This window comes from Schistocerca piceifrons, chromosome 7, assembly GCF_021461385.2.
Source record: "Schistocerca piceifrons isolate TAMUIC-IGC-003096 chromosome 7, iqSchPice1.1, whole genome shotgun sequence".
Lineage (NCBI taxonomy): Eukaryota > Metazoa > Arthropoda > Insecta > Orthoptera > Acrididae > Schistocerca > Schistocerca piceifrons.
In genome coordinates, this window is record NC_060144.1 from 544,809,197 (window position 1) to 544,824,977 (window position 15,781).

Sequence of the window (15,781 nt, forward strand, 5' to 3'; positions counted from 1 at the left end):
TATCTGTGCAAACATTTAGAGCATGTTCTAGATAACACCAATTAAAAGAGTACATAACACAAATATCCATACACATGAGAAAGTCAATCATATTCTTATAACTAAACACTTCTACACTAGTACATTATCTCTAAAGATCACACATCATTAATGTTCATTATTTACAAAAGAATGGTGTCCACATAGGACTATTAGTCTTTTACTGTAGGAATGCTTTTACATCCTTACACGGATACAGTCCCCGTACTCTCCCTGAGTGGGAATCTGCTGAGAGATAGCTACACTCATGTGGCACACTTACTACTCTAAAAGGTCCATTGTACACCAATTGCCACTTGCTATTCTGTTTCAAGGATGCCGAGGACTTAGGATGATTGCGTAAGAGTACCAAGTCCCCAACACTAAATTTTTGGTTATTCGTCACATGTCGATTATATTTTTCTTTCCTTTTCTGAGCGCACCTGGTAAGGTTGCACCCTGCTTTTCTTATCTTCTCTTCCTTAGGCTCAGGAATGACTGGGACCTTAGGCAAAGGTGCCAGCCACTCATTCAAAACTCTATTATTATTCATTATAATCTCGTTTGGTGGATACCCCGTAGAAGCATGCGGGGTTGCGTTGTGAACTTCTACAAACTTAGGTATCAGATCTGGCCATCTTGTGTGTTTATATGCAATGTATAACCTGAAAAATTTATTTAACTCTCCAAATATTCTCTCTACTAAACTTGCTTGTGGGTGAAAACGGGAAATTAGTATATGCTTTATATCTTGTTCATGTAAATAGTTTTTCCAGGTATGGCCTGTAAAATAGGAAGCATTATCCGATATTATCGCTTCAGGCTTACCCACTTGTGTAAAATATTCCTTCCCTAACCATTTAACTATTCCACGAGCAGTGGCTGATTTAAGGCAGTATATTTTTAAATATTTAGAGAAAAGGTCATACACCGCTAAAATGTACTTCAATCCACCCCTGGCTCGTGGGTAGGGTCCTGCTATGTCTATAGATACTAACTGAAGTGGTCGATGAGGCACTATAGGATGCAGTTCAAACCTTGTGGACTTATTTTGAAACTTAGCTTTTTGGCACAGAGGACAAGTCCTGATAATGGTGCGAGTCTGCTGGCTTATCCCCTTAAAATAACAGAATTTGGACAAAATCCTTATTGTCTTGCCTATCCCAGCGTGACCCCATACTAAATGCGTGTGCCACACTACAGCTGGGATAGCCTGTTGTGGTATACACACGACTCCATGGTCATTTGACACACCTGTTTTATAATACAGAATATTATCTACTATTTTGAAATTCTGAATACTTTTAAGATTGGTTCCTTCTTTAATTTTGCTAATGATATCTCGCCAAATCGGATCAGTTTCCTGCAATATAGACATATTTTTACACATATGTAAAAAGTCCCCCCTATGTACCTTATCTTGTACTAATAGTATTCGATATTCCTCCGATTGTCCCAAAATATTTGACATTGAGGATTGCCCTAGTGGAAGCCTCGACAAGGCGTCTGCTACAACATTATCTTGTCCTTTAAGGTACATGATTTTAATTTTATATTCCTGTAATGCTAACCTCCATCTTAGCAAGCGGGTATGGTATAATTTGCAAGTCATTAAATAGCTCAAAGCCTGGTGGTCACTGAATACTTTGACTTCTTTACCATAGATGTAATAGTTAAATTTCTTTACCGCCCAAACCACTGCAAGAGCCTCTAATTCGGTAGCGGAATATGCTCTCTCGCAGCTGTTTAGTGTGCGGCTGGCAAATCCGATTACATTGATTGTTGTGGGGTCGTTGCTCCTGTCACACTGAAATAAACACGCGCCCAGACCGTATGAACACGAATCTGTCGCTATACAAAAATCTTTTGTCATGTCTGGGTGTCGCAGTATGTTGGCGTTCACCAAGGCATTTTTGATAGCGTCAAATGCGCGTTGACATTCTTCTGTCCACACCCAGTGCGCATTTTTACGCAACAGGCTCAATAAAGATTCGTTATTCATTAATTGGTTTGGAACAAACCGTCTAAAAAAAGATGCTAGACCTATAAATGCTTTGAGCTGTTTCTTAGTTCTCGGACTAGGAAACCCACGAATTACATCAAGTTTTTTGCTGTCAGGCTTGATGCCTTGTGGTGTTATTATGTGACCTAGAAATTTAATCTGATTACGTCCAAATTTGGATTTATCAAGAGTCGCTGTTACTCCCGCTTGCTTAAACCTTTCTAAGACTTTACTCAGTAGTTCTACGTGCTCCTCCCAGGTGGCAGTGGCAATCACTAGATCGTCTACATACACTGTTACCCTTTGCAGCAAATCCAGACCTAAAAACCGCGTCGAGGGCTGTTATAAAAACTCCTGCACTTACATTTAGGCCGAAAGGTAGTACCCTAAATTGGTAGCTCCTTCCCCCAAATATAAATGCAGTATATTTCCTCGACTCGGGTGTGAGCAGGATTTGCCAGAAAGAACTTCTCATATCAATAGATGTCAAATATTGCACTCCATGAAATTTTTGAATTTGCTCATCAAGATTTTCCGGATGAGTCCTAACAGGTACAATAATTTCATTTATGTCTCTCGCATCTAGTACTAACCGTACCTGTCCGTCTGCTTTTGCTACCGCCACCAAAGGACTACTATAAGGGGACAAAGACGGTTCTATTATTCCCCACTCGATCAGTTTTCTTATTTCTTTAGCTACTATTTCCTTCTTGGACCAAGGAATGGAGTATGAGGCTCGACAGTAAGTTTTGTGAGGCTTTACCTCGATATTGTACTGATATCCCTTAACAATTCCTGGTCGTTCTGAAAATACATCTGCATAATTAGATAATAACTGTACCAAATCCTGCTGTTGCATAGAGTTCAAATTTTCGGACTGTGATACTTTGTTCACAAGTACGTCCACATTTGCTTTTAATTGATCATCTTGTACGTCAGGATAATAGAGATTCTGACCTAGACAATGATTGTCTAAATGTAGTATCCACTGATTCCTACACCTTATGTTAATAGCGTTACAATTAGGTACAGGTACCTCTTCAGATCTGAGCATGGACAATTCTATTCTCCTACCAGCATTCATCAAGCTTAATTTTCCCCGAGAAAGGTCGATTATTGCGTCCCTTTCTCTTAAAAAATCTACCCCCAAAATGCAGGCTACCTTTAAACCCTTTACTACCAGGAATGAGCACGCTATGGCTTCATCCCCTACATACATCTCTACCCGCACTTGGAGTTTAATTATTTGTCGCTGTGCACTTATGGCTCCAGTGACTTTACAATTATTCACGGGAAAAGTCAGCATACGCCTTTCCTTCCCCAGTACTTTGAATAAGTCCATACTCATAACACTGACAGTAGCACCTGTATCTACGACCGCTTGCACATCAATATTATTAATTTTGATCTCTATTATCGCTTGTACTTTGTCTTTGTGCTCCTTTATGCACGTGGATGGTTCAGTTATTAATTCATCTCCCATCTGTACCCCGTCATTATACCTAAGGATACAGATTTTGTTCGGTGTTTTGTTCTGTGTCGGGCTGCTCTCACTCCAAACCTCAGCCGACGATGGAAAGCGTATCTCGGCTGCATCTAGTTTGTTGAATTATTGCTAGTGGATGGGCGTGGCTGCTCTGTGTCACTGACCTCCACTATGTGCACGTTGTGTTGCGTCGGCCGCCACGGTTGCGCAATTGGCGCATTTTGTGGTGGCGGTCGGTTATTGTCATACCTATCACTGTTTTGCCGGTCCGGACTGGGCCTCTGGTTCTGCGGCCAAGTTCGGTTTGCATCATTATAAGTATTAGTGTTGCTCGGCCCCCTGGCATTTTTCCATCTATTATTGCTTGGTGGGCCTGTCTCATACCGGTCATCGAACCTCCTTTTCCGGTCATTATTCACCGGCGGACTATTGCCGTTCCGGTCTCTACCTCTATTTCCGTTTTGTGCATACTCCTGTCTCCTATTATTACCTCCGCCGTTTCCATTACTTGGTGGAGGCGTGTTATTTCTACCATTTCTATAACCATTTCCGTTACTTCTAGCCTGTTCAGAGGCTGCCTTAACGTCCTCCTGAATCAGGTCAATTGAGTCCAGAACAGACAAGAAATGTTCCATATCATTTTCAGGCACGTGTATAAGTTTTTCCTTTACATGTATCGGCAAGTGTGATTTCAAAAGCCTGATCAAATCCCGGGATGAAATCTGTTCGTCCCAGTAACGGGTCTTATTAATGTACTTCTCGAAATATTTTCGCAAATTGCCTAGTCGTGGAGAATACGGCTCTGGATTATATACCTCCTTCCGTAATCTCTCCTGGATACATGTTGACCAATATTTGGCCAAGAATGCTTTTTCAAATTGCTCATATGTATCACAACTGTCAGCTGCTTCGGTTGCCCATAATGCAGCATCTCCTTGTATGTAAGACATAACGAACTGTATTTTCTGGGTATGACTCCAAACGCTAGGCAAAATGTTTCTAAATCCCTTGATAAACACTACAGGGTGAACAGATTTCTTCTCCGTTGTAAAGATCTGAAACTGTCGGTTCCTAATCAAGCTTTCTTCAATCACTACTTTGGAATGACATTTATTTGTTTCGCTTACATTGGTTGCCTGTTCTGTCTCGCAGTCGCAATTTTTTACTGCAGTATTTATATGCCTATTATTGTTGGACCTGGCTGGCGTGACATACGCCCGTGCCTGGCCATGCCGCAAGCTAAGCTCCATCTCGGCAAGACGACGGTCCACACTCCGCTGCCACAGCGGAATGTCTGTGTACTATCCTTTTTAGATCTTGCACATCCGCACTTGAGCCCACATCTCTGGCCTCAATTGCGGCGTGCACTTTCTGATCTATTTCTTTTATGACTTCATTTTCTACTTTGTGCACTTGTTCGATCACTTTGTTCTCAATTACTTGAGTTGTGTCAATTTCTAGTTGTTCGACCCTATTAGTCAGGACACTGATTTCCTCTACTATATTGGCGTTAGCCACTTGAACACTATCTACTCTTTCGCTTAATTCTTGCACCGTTTTGGGTATGGTTTCATATTTTTGTTTCAAACTAACAATCTCACTTTGCATAACTTCTAAAGTTTGCATCAACTGCAAGTCCCTCTCATGCAGGCGTCGGTCACGCTCTGCTTGTTTAGCATCACGTTCTCTATCGCGCTCTGCTTGTTTGGCAAATTCAGCTACCAATCTCTGGTCACGCTCTGCTTGTTCAGCATCACGTTCTCTATCGCGTTCTGCTTGTTTAGCATCACGTTCTCTATCACGCTCTGCTTGCACACGTACAAATTCAGCTTGGAAATTGAGCATGCGCTCGAACATAACTCTTAATGATTGCACTTCTGACATCACACCACTCTCTGGTCCGTGTCCAGTGCTTGCGGATGGCACAGTATTTCCGCTATCAACTGAATCACTGGGTGGCAGTGGCAACAATTCTTGCCCTTCTGCCCCCAGATTCTCACATTGTACTTCCTGAACTACGTCACTAACATTACTTTGTGTCCCACTTTCCAACTCGGTATCACTACTTACTGACTGTTGCTCATTATCCATGTTGATATCTTTCTGACTACGCAATCTAACCATAGTAAACAAAAGAAATAAAATCTGAACTAAATATCCTAACACTCAGGTTTCACTGACATAATCACACAAGAAATGGACATTAACTAATACACACTTACTATATACTACAATGACTAACTACCTAAATGTCCTGTTATTTTAAAACAAAGTACTAACAACAAGCACACCACTAATGATCCGAGAACACTGCACTGAGGCTACTGTACTACCCACAGGACAACTACACTGTAGCTTTACCTTTTGGTGATCTATCTTGGGTGCAGCTGCCCCCTGATATTGTGGTAGGTAATTAATTTTTCGAAATATTGAGCTCTCTTCTTCAGCTTGCCTCTGGGTACATAGTGTTCTCATGCAAAAAATCATACACAGGTATTACCACACAATATTGGTTATGCAATACATAGAAAAATTATTAAATGTTCTGCAACAAAGTTCGACTATATTAATTCCCTAGTTATCTCACGGGTATTTAGTGGCCACTGCATATTCTGGCCCCACGTTGGGCGCCAATTTAACGAAATCGGTCGTAATGAATGGGATTGATTTGAAATTTCGTTAAAGAAGAATAATAAAATTTATCTGTTGTTTTTAAGTTAATTTTCTTTCGTGCGAACTTTGTTGTAGAACCACTCTCTTATTTTCGTGTGGTAATAAAAAATTTTTACTTACTTAATTATTACGTACATTTAAAGAAAAAATAATATTTACGTGAACTCATATGAACTGGTTAAGAATATTAGGTTGAGAATTGGGTCCTTTAAATCATTCGGCCTTGGCATACACTTTCCTGATGCAGTGGATTTTTTGTTAAATATTTTTACTGAATTTTATCCCGGCACTAGCCATAGAACACAAGATTACCTCTATTAGCAGAAAATGTTTTAATTATTGCCAAGCCGACATTTATCACTGATCAAACCTACTTCATTACACATTTCAGATATTTTGAAAGAACCAAACTGTTTAAATTTCAATGTTAACTAACATTAGCTATCCGCCTACGAATGCACAAACGTATAATTAATTCAAATTTTATCAGCCACAGGATCACTGAAAAAGAAGAAAAATTTCTTAATTCACCATTGATTTTTATGCATCTGTTCCCGATTTACGGGTTTGCTATTGTTGGTCGCGGCACAGCCCAGCAACACCGCTAAAAAAAAGCTGAAAAATTCTTAAAGAAATTTTATAGATGACGTGGGCAAGCTAATTTACATAAATAATTCACACTTTTGATAAACTCTAATATATTTAGATCAAACAACAATACAACTCACATTAATTCGTAACGCATCGTCTAATGGCGGCTAAGTCCAGACAGAGACAAAAGAAGTCTACCCATTCGTAAAAAACTCTTTCACAGTGTCCTACCGCAATGGCTTCTGAACAGAGAAGACCAAAGAATACATAATGCGTTGTGCTTAAATAGTATTGCTGACTATTAACATTTCTTTGCAAATTGACGATATTATTCTCTTCTGGCAACATATCTCTGCTATCGCAAATACTGACACATTTTACAATCACATAATAAATACAGAAAAATTCCTATCCTAAATACAGACAAATATTACAACAAAAAATATAAGGAGAATAACAAATGTCTTTTACACCACATTCAGTAATATTTTTGTTCAATAATTACGATATATACAACTTGCCCAGAGCGGCGTATATGGTACAAATAAACTCTTTTTTTTTTTTTTTTTTTTTAATAACGTGAGTTTGCCAGGGAACGTTACAAAACGGAAATATACAGGATTGTTCACAATTCATATTACAGGCTTCTAGTGTCTTAGTACGCAACACATACGAAGTTTTTTCTGTGAAAACTGTGAGTTAACGAGCATTTCGCACACATTTAAATATCTGGCTTAATGAGTCAGCCTTCAGGAATTGTGAAATGAGCCGTGTCATTCAGGACCGTGTGCCACAGAGGGTGCAGATTCACCGCGAAGTGGGGAAACTCACACACGTCTATTGTCTATTGAGGCCTAAGCTATGTAGTGTGCGTTGAGACAGACGAGAACCTATGTCATAGGGAAACCCAGTAGAAGCCGTTTGTGGCCAAGGAGACGTAACAGTGTTAAATATGACGGACCTAAGATCAGCCATGTTGTTGTTGTTGTGGTCTTCAGTCCTGAGACTGGTTTGATGCAGCTCTCCATGCTACTCTATTCTGTGCAAGTTTCTTCATCTCCCAGTACCTACTGCAGCCTGAATCCTTCTGAATCTGCTTAGTGTATTCATCTCTTGGTCTCCCTCTACGATTTTTACCCGCCACGCTGCCCTCCAATACTATATTGGTGATCCCTCGAAAGGGAAACATTTATGAAAACTATTTAATTCTGTAGTAATGCAGGGAATGAAGCCACAGTAATTTTAGTCTCCCATCTTTCATACATTTTCATGGTGGTCCCAATGAAACTTGAATACTGATCTTATCTATGTTTAGGATTTACCGTTCAAATGAAATTGACAAGTTTTGTAATAAAGACATTAATGCTAATATCTGAACTCTTTGGTCGATCTTAACGATCGACATTTCATACAGAAGCGCATCATTAAACTGACAAATGTGGTAAATATCAACTCTGTGACTTCATTTATTTAAAAGATATAGTAAATGTAAATTATCAGTATTTTCAATTAAGCATCAGATCATCATTTCCTCCATACAAAACACATTGAACGATGACAGCATGCCACCGTATTGAAGCATTAGTTAATAGAATATTTGTTGAAAAGTTTAGTGCACAATAGTTACTTCTGTTCTTTATTTATTCATCAGAAAGCAGTTCGGTGCAAGGCTACTGGCATTTAAAGTTAAGAAGGAAACTGTGTAGGTTTTGTGTAAAGCAATTTAACAGTGGGTATTATTGTTACTATATTCGGAACGTGAAAGTGGTCAAGCTTTGACTACTTAAATATTTTAAAATTTAAAATGTGTAGAATGAGCTGTAGCCAATCAGATGGGCGGCTTCAGGAAAGGGAACTGCACTAGTCAGTTGAGCGAGTATGTTCGGCGCGCGGGAAGTGCGGCCGGGGACGGGCAGAGGACAGTTCGGCTGGAGACATCAAAGGGTACAGTTCGGATTGAGACGCGAAAGCGGACAGTCAGCTTTAGGCAGCTAGGAAGTGACACGACTTAGAAAATTTCGCGTTGTGTGGTATCGCAGGACTTAGTCTTCACAAGTGTCTTATTTAGGGCGTGTAATGCGACACGTGCGGTTCAACCCCTAGACGAGTTTGAGCCAAGACATTTCGATGAAGGGGAACCGCATTTGAGCCCGAACATCTTTGTGATGTTAGCTCGCATAACTCTTAAAGCTTTTTAAATAAAACACCTTATTAACGTTCTACATATTTATTCTTTACATCTACATATTTATTTCTCAACATAGTCACCCTGGCGACGAATACATTTCTCCCAACGTGTGACCAGTTCGTTGATACCGTCACTGTAGAATGGTTGGCTTTGTTGGCGGTGACACAGCCTCACGTCCACTTGCACCACTTCGTCACTACCAGAATGAAGTCCTCGAAGGTGTGCTTTGAGCTATGGAAACAGATGAAAATCAGATGCGGCCAAGTCGGGACTGTATGGAGGATGATCGATGACAGTGAACACATTGCGTCGGATTGTTGCAGGTGTCTCTCGTTACTGACGGCGATACAATTCGTCACCGCACACAGCTTACATTCTTTTACGGAGTTCAGTTGGAGAAATGTTTTCTGCGTTTAGAAACTCCATTGCTGCAGGCTGTTTCTCACGCGCCGGCATGGCTAAGTCACACACCGCCATGTTACACGCGCCGGCCGGAGTGGCCGAGCGGTTAAAGGCGCTACAGTCTGGAACCGCACGACCGCTACGATCGCAGGTTCAAATCCTGCCTCGGGCACGGATGTGTGTGATGTCCTTAGGTTAGTTAGGTTTAAGTAGTTCTAAGTTCTAGGGGACTTATGACCACAGCAGTTGAGTCCCATAGTGCTCAGAGCCATTTGAACCATGTTACACGCTACAGTTCGCAGACTTGTAGCGGCATAGGGTTGCAGCTTGCGACAGCGAAGAAGGGATGTCGACCGAGTAATGTGGATGACACGTAACAGTACCACCAAAATTGAGAACAGTATGGAAAATTCGGAGGCACTACTTTCCACCACGCTTCGTAGATAAAACTTTTTTAATGAAATGTAGCGCTGATTGAAGGTAGGATAAGACTGAAGATAGGATCATTTTCAAATCTTCAACTTCACGGCACGCATACAAACTGAGAATCGGAAGCGGTCATCAGCCCCTGTCGTAATTATGATGTAACATACCATTTCCGCCCTACTAGAACAACGGCTGCGAAGGTCAGGTACATTTTCTACTGGGATGATAGACTGCAGTGATCTTCGTTCCATGCACTCTCGACATTGAAGAAGTACGACGTCATTTAGAAGAGAATCCCAAGACGAGTATTCCAGACATTGCCTGTGCGATGGACTCCAGATAAAATCACAGGTTAGAGTTCAGTGCCCCCGTTGTGCGCGTATAGTAAAGCGGGCGATTTCAAAGTGATTCGATCTTCAAACTTATTTTACATCCAAACGGTATACTTCATGAGATGGCTTCCGTATAGGAAACTTCATCTACTATGTCTCCTCTGCAAACCCACGAAGCTTGCAATTTCAGTTGTGAAACTCTCCAAATACTGCACGAAAAAACATATCTTCATACACAGCCCTTACGCTCAATGATAGTACTTTAATTGTTTGTATGTTAGGTATAACACGTGAACACAATTTGTGCCTGATTGAAGGTTCAAATGGCTCTGAGCACTGTGGGACTTAACATCTGAGGTCATCAGTCCCCTAGAACTTAGAACTACTTAAACCTAACTAAGGACGTCATACACATCAATGCCCGAGGCAGGATTCGAACCTGCATCCGTAGCAGTCCCGCGGTTCCGGACTGAAGCGCCTAGAACCGCTCGGCCACCGCAGCCGGCTCTGATAGAAGGGGTAGGGGGAAAAGCTGACAAACGGGGCAGGGGGGCGGGGAGAGAGGGGGGGCAAGCAGACAGATTTTTATAAGGCGGATTTCCTCCGGTGCTAATAAATACGAAGTATTTTGATAACTAATGTTGATTCAGCGTAACATAGGATACAACAGGGGATAGATGGCCATGCTGGAGAGATCGCCAACGGATGTGGTTCTCCAGCTACCCTCTTTACACCGCTGCCGAATAGTTGAAAGACTTTGTTGTGAGTGACTCGTCGATGTTTCTCATGAGACTTTAGATCAACAAGAAGGTAGTACTTTTCATGATTGTAGTTTTTAATACACGTTAATATTATACAGCGTGTCAATATTTCTTCAATGTTCCCGTAAGCTAGACTGTGAGTAATTACGGAAACACGTTTAAGAGCTGTACAGATCTCGTTGCTCGCTGCATAAACTCGTGCTGTTTATGTTTGAGTTCCCAACCGCCATGTTTGATGACACGCTACGGCCATCTCTCCCTATCGATTGGGAGAGATGGCACACCGTCGTTGGGACAGTTACCCACCCCGCAAAACGTTATTTTTTAGTTTTGACGCGAATTCATGTTTTTACAGGCGCCAACTAAGAGCGTTCCCAAGATTCGTTCTTCTAGAGGCATATGGAGAGAAGAAGACCTCCAATTTGTTGTCAATAAAGTAAAAAATGATGGCAGCAAAGCTTCAGTAACGTTCAGTAGTCCAAGGAAAACCCTAGAGCGAAAACTAAAAACCGGCTGTGATTCAAAAACTGCAATGATTTTCGTTTGGCTGTATCCAACGAATAACGACTTGTAAGCCATATAAAAAAGATGCAGCACCATGTGTTTCCTTTCACAAAGGCAGCGTACGGAATTTAGCTTATAATTCATGCATTACGCCTTCACCTAAAACATAAATTTAATATCGAAAAAGCAGGTAAGGGGCTGGTTACAGATCTCCTTGTCTAGACATCACGTTGCATCTGAGATGGGACTTCAGTTAAGCAACCGGCCAGGCATGTTAGAGCTGAGAGAGAGACTCAAAGGCAGCTCTTTTAGTTTTCATCGCCCGAAAAGGGAGAAATTATTACCGCACTGGCATATTGCAATGCTGAAGGGCCGTTCCTCCTCCTTATTGCAGTCATGAAGGGAGTTAACAAGAGAAAAAGAGAACATGCCACCACGTAGTAAAATATAGATGTCAAGGAAATCTACTTACGTAGACGCTGAGATTTTTTTCTAATGGCTAAGGGATCTGTTTTGCGTCGTAATCCCCTTGGAAATGTTATGCTGATTCTGGATGGCCATACTTCGCACTCTAGCTCTGTACAGATGCTGGAGGTCGCTGATATGAACATTAATATTTCAGTTTACTTTCCCAATCACAGCACACACGGCACACATTATCTGCTGCTGTTAGAGCAAACTGTATTTAAATCTTTAAAACATTATTTCTACAGGGCTGCATCAAAATGTCAAAGGGATCAACCAGATCGGAAGCTAAGTAGATTGTAATTTGGCGAGCTTCTTCATGAGTGTTGGGAGAAAGCGGCAACGTCAGCGAATGTCACGTCTTTGCTCAAAGCAAAGGACATTGACCCCTTCAATCCAGATGCAATTCCAGACTACGCTTTTACAACCGATTGAGCTGGATTTTCAGACAATGAAACTATCAGCCCACTAGGCCAAAGACCCGATCGAAGAACCCCCTTACATTAACCTCAGTCCACCACTGGGGTAGACACTCCTACTACAGCAAACAAATGTGGCGAAATACCCCCTGAAAGAAGAGCCCCGCCATCTTAGCTTGGTCCTTCTACTAAAGTGGTCGATATTAGGCCTGTTCGTTTCAATGGAACAAACCAAATCAGACCAACCAAAACGCTGAACAATATATCACGTATAACAGCTAGACTCAAAACACGAAATAATAAAAGTAGAAGAATGAAACTTGCGAATTTGACGTTAGAGTAAAAAATTAGAAAGTTAAAAATAAAACTTGATGAGAAAGGAAAAAAAAGCTATATATACTGCAAAAAAAAAAAATCGAGAAGAGTTTGACTAAGAAGGACGCTAAAATGGCTTCAGTCCGTTCAGAGTCATAAGAGAAAGTTCAGTACATGACAGACTCGAGTGATAGCTTTTATGAAGAAGATGAGTGTGCTCATTATTGGAAGGATTACCTAAAACCTAAAAACAAACGAAAAGTGCGACTGGGTTCAGTGTGCTAGGTGCAGGCGTTGGCTACACGAGTGCGCTAAACGATCTCTGCATCCACAATGTGCTTTTAAAACATTCTGCTTTCATAATTACGATGATTTTTTAAATTTATACTAAGTGTTCACATGTCCCAACGGAACGAACGAGATGTGCATATCATCAAGTCGTTAAATACGATAAAAAATTGTTAGTCTGCACCAAAAAAAATTACAACACGTAATATTTCACGGCATTTTGACCTGCTATATTGTGACATACATAGCACAATTACCACTATTTATGTATTTTACTTCTTGGTTTCAATGTAATATTTTACGTAAATTAAGAACTTTATATCTCTGACTCCCTACGCCAGATGGCGGTCACCTTATTATAACAAATTCTGTTACATTTGCTGTCATGTAATTTGTATATTTTTCTTCCTTACTAGTCCGGTAATCTGACACCATATAATTTTACCTGTTGCTTTTTGTTCTTAAATGCTTTTTAAGTTGTTTGAAAATAACACGCCAGCATTTGTTGGCAAGATGTGCGTTTCCCCCTTTCTTTTTTGCTATGCGTTTTTTAATGTACAATTTTAAATTTGAATTATTCAGTTAATGATTTGCAAGTGTACTTAGGTATTTCATACCAGTGCCTATGAGTTTAATTTACACATCACAGGTATGTTCTTTCCAACAGTTGGTTTATACTCAGGTGTATTTGTGGTTTTTGGTTTTTATTCACTTCCAGCACTGAAGATGATCACTGTGTGACTGAAAATCGATTTTGCTATGAATAAACCATCAATATTACGGCCAACAATGATCATCTTTTTAATTTAACATATACGGTCGTTGTGCACACAGCACTCCATGGAGTCACCAGTCAACACTATAAGAACAATAGATTTGCACTATCATACAACAATCTTCATCAAACTGGAGTATTCGTTCTAAACTAGAATTGTCCATTCAACAAAAAATAGTTTCCTGTAAATATGAGCACCATTGGAACATTTCCTTGAAAGATTCGAATTATTGGTATTGTTTGTCATAGTACTGGCATCACTGCCATTCGTTTATACCCTGCAGTATACTACGAATGATGACATGAAGCTAGATTGTTCAGTCCTCTGAATGTTACCACCTGTCAGAAGCCGGCGCAACCACTTTTTTTGCAGCGAGGACCACTGCAGGAAGAGAGTCAGTGAGGTCCTGGAACGTACCGATAGGGAAGTGGGGGCCATGCTGACTCCAGCGCTGTGATAAGCAAGCTAGGTTTCTCGGCTGAGGACGTTCCATGGCGCGCGAACACCCCAGTCCAGTTGGTCTCACAGATTCCCGATTGGGTTTAAACTGGGGGCGTTTGGTGACCAGGGAAGTACGATAAACTGATTCTGGTGCTCTTAGAACCACGCACGTACCTTCGGGTTGTGCGAGACGTTGCATTATTCTGCTAGTAATTGCCTTCGTGCCGAGGAAGAACAAACTGCATGTAGGTATCAACATGGGCCCCAAGGACAGACCCGTACTTGTGTTGATCTATTGAGCCTCCCAGAATGACGATCTCTCTCAAGCAATGCCACGACAATATTCTACACACAAAAAAATAACGCTCACCTCTCCAGCCTGGACCCTTTACTTTCAGACGTTTCACGCCGTACAAGCCAACAATCACAGTTCGATGGAGTATAAAACGTAATTCATCTGAAAAGGCCACCTGTCGCCAATCAGTGAACGTCCAGATGCGATATTGGCATGAAAATTCTAGCCTTCGTCACCGAAGAGGTCAGCATGGATGTATGAACTGGGTTCCAGCTGTGTAGGCCCACACGCAGTAATGATCGCTGAATGGTCGTTGAGGAGATACTGTTGGTAGCCCTTCTTAGCCTCAATAGTTGAATGTCGACTCTTCCACCCTTGGCCTGAAAGCCAATGATCATACCCTTTTCGACATCAAATACACTGGTCAGCCAGAACATTGTGACCACCTGCTTAATAGCCGGTATGTCCACATTTGGCACAGACAACAGCGGCAAGCATCATGGCAACGAATCAATGCTGGCAGGGCCCCTGGAGGAAGTTGGCACTATACCTGCACACACAAGTCACCTAATTCCGTCGTTCCGCCGCGCGGTCTTGGGCGCCTTGTCACGGTCCGAGCGGCTGTGTATGTTGTTCTTAGCGTAAGTTAGTTTAAGTTTGATTATGTAGTGCATAAGCATAGGGAACGATGACCTCAGCAATTTGGTCCCATAACACCTTACCACAAATTTCCAATTTCACCTAATTTCCGTTAATTCTGGGGAGAGGTTCATGTGCTCTGACTTTAATCACATCCCACATGTGTTCGACAGGGATCAGATCTTAAAATTTTACATTTGTGAGTATCCACAGCCTCCAGATTCTTAATAAACGTAAACATGATCCGTAGCGGGCTGTACACGCGAGGGTCGCCGAGAGCGCCAATACGCTGCTTCCTGGACTCGGGTAGGCGCGCCGGCCCAATATCGAATCCGCCCAGCGAATTAACGACGATGGCCGGTGTGCCGGCCAGCCTGGATGTGATTTTTAGGCGGATTTCCACATGCTCCAAGGTGAATACCGGGCTGGTCCCCACGTCTCGCCTCAGTTACACTACTCGCGGACATTTGTAACACATTCACACTATTTCACGATTTACACTAGACGCAGACAGCTGAGGTACAGTACTTCCATCGCAGGGGATATGGGGTGGCGGCAGGAAGGGTATCTGGCCACCCCTTAAAATTAACCATACCAATTCCGTACTTAACCCTACCGACCCCGCGCACAATGCGGGATAATGGCAGTAGTAAAATAAAGAAAAGAAAAGAATGATTTGTTGCAGGCTGTAATATGATATTAATTTAATCGTACGATTAGCTAATTTCGCTAAGTATCATTATCAAGCACATTTATAGCA